The following is a 1,775-nucleotide window of genomic DNA, read 5'->3' as shown; positions in this document are numbered from 1 at the left end:
TTATGAGGAGACTACCATATAGGACAAATAATTTCAAAGGGATGTTAGTACAAGCTCAATCAAAATCTAGATGCGTCCAAAGAGGCCCTTGTGCTATCCAATTGTAGCAATATTGTTTTAATTCCTCTTACTATTTTAAGTCATGTTACTGTTTTAATTAATGGTAGCAATACAGTTTCAATTCCTCTTACTTTTTTAAGTCTTGTTACTGTTTTAATTATTGGTAGCAATACTAATTTCTAACATGCAACTAAAAATCATGTTCGGGATTAAACAGTTATAGGATTTCTAACTGTTTTAATTTTTTTCTAAACGAAGCTAATTAATCAATAAATTCTCATAATGCAGAAGTAACACTCATGTAACATATAGCATAAAATCAGCACAATTACAAGTATCATACTATCATGATGCTGCCAATTCATAGTTTAGAGCAAATTAGAAGAGATAAGAAATTAGAAGAGCTAATTAATCAATAAATTCTCATAATGCAGAAGTAACACTCATGTAACATATAGCATAAAATCAGCACAATTACAAGTATCATACTATCATGATGCTGCCAATTCATAGTTTAGAGCAAATTAGAAGAGATAAGAAATTAGAAGAGCTAATTAATCAATAAATTCTCATAATGCAGAAGTAACACTCATGTAACATATAGCATAAAATCAGCACAATTACAAGTATCATAATATCATGATGCTGCCAATTCATGGTTTAGAGCAAATTAGAAGAGATAAGAAATTAGAAGAGCTAATTAATCAATAAATTCTCATAATGCAGAAGTAACACTCATGTAACATATAGCATAAAATCAGCACAATTACAAGTATCATACTATCATGATGCTGCCAATTCATAGTTTAGAGCAAATTAGAAGAGATAAGAAATTAGAAGAGCTAATTAATCAATAAATTCTCATAATGCAGAAGTAACACTCATGTAACATATAGCATAAAATCAGCACAATTACAAGTATCATACTATCATGATGCTGCCAATTCATAGTTTAGAGCAAATTAGAAGAGATAAGAATTTAGAAGAGCTAATTAATCAATAAATTCTCATAATGCAGAAGTAACACTCAGGTAACATATAGCATAAAATCAGCACAATTACAAGTATCATACTATCATGATGCTGCCTGATAGCATTTCAGCAAGTGTACTGAATCGTTGCAAGTAATAATAAAACGGTAGTACCGAGTGTCGAACTCAAGGATTGCGTTTTACTATTGAATTATATTTGATTACTAAAATTGAACAAAAAGGTTCCCAAGTTGATTGAAATAATGTTTGAAATTAACAACAATAATAAAATTGATCTTTTATAATGAGAAAAATGTCAGGGATGAGTTTCACTTCGAATCCAACCTTGGTGTCTAATTTGATCCTAGTTACTGAATTCCTTTATTGAATTATTATCGAATTCTCTTTATTATTCTTGCCCTAATGTCTTAGTGACAGAACCTTTAATTCCAAAGTAACCCCTAATTCCTTAGTGGATTTAAGATTAGAATTAAGCATTATCGTATAGAAATTCTCTTGTAAATTATTGCTTTGCAACTAATTTAATTGGTTTTATGACCTGTGTCTATCCCTAGACTACAAATTCACGAATTTCTCATCGTAAAGTCCACTTCCGTTTCAAAATACAAATCGTAGAACATTTTAATGTTGATCAAGCAATAAAAAGCATTAAGCACAGAGATGAGAAAAACAATTCAATAAACTCATTCATATAACTAGAAATCAAATCAGAAAAATAAGGGT

The sequence above is a fragment of the Cicer arietinum genome, chromosome 2 (assembly GCF_000331145.2).
Source record: "Cicer arietinum cultivar CDC Frontier isolate Library 1 chromosome 2, Cicar.CDCFrontier_v2.0, whole genome shotgun sequence".
Taxonomy (NCBI): domain Eukaryota; kingdom Viridiplantae; phylum Streptophyta; class Magnoliopsida; order Fabales; family Fabaceae; genus Cicer; species Cicer arietinum.
Note: the sequence above shows the minus strand (reverse complement) of the source record.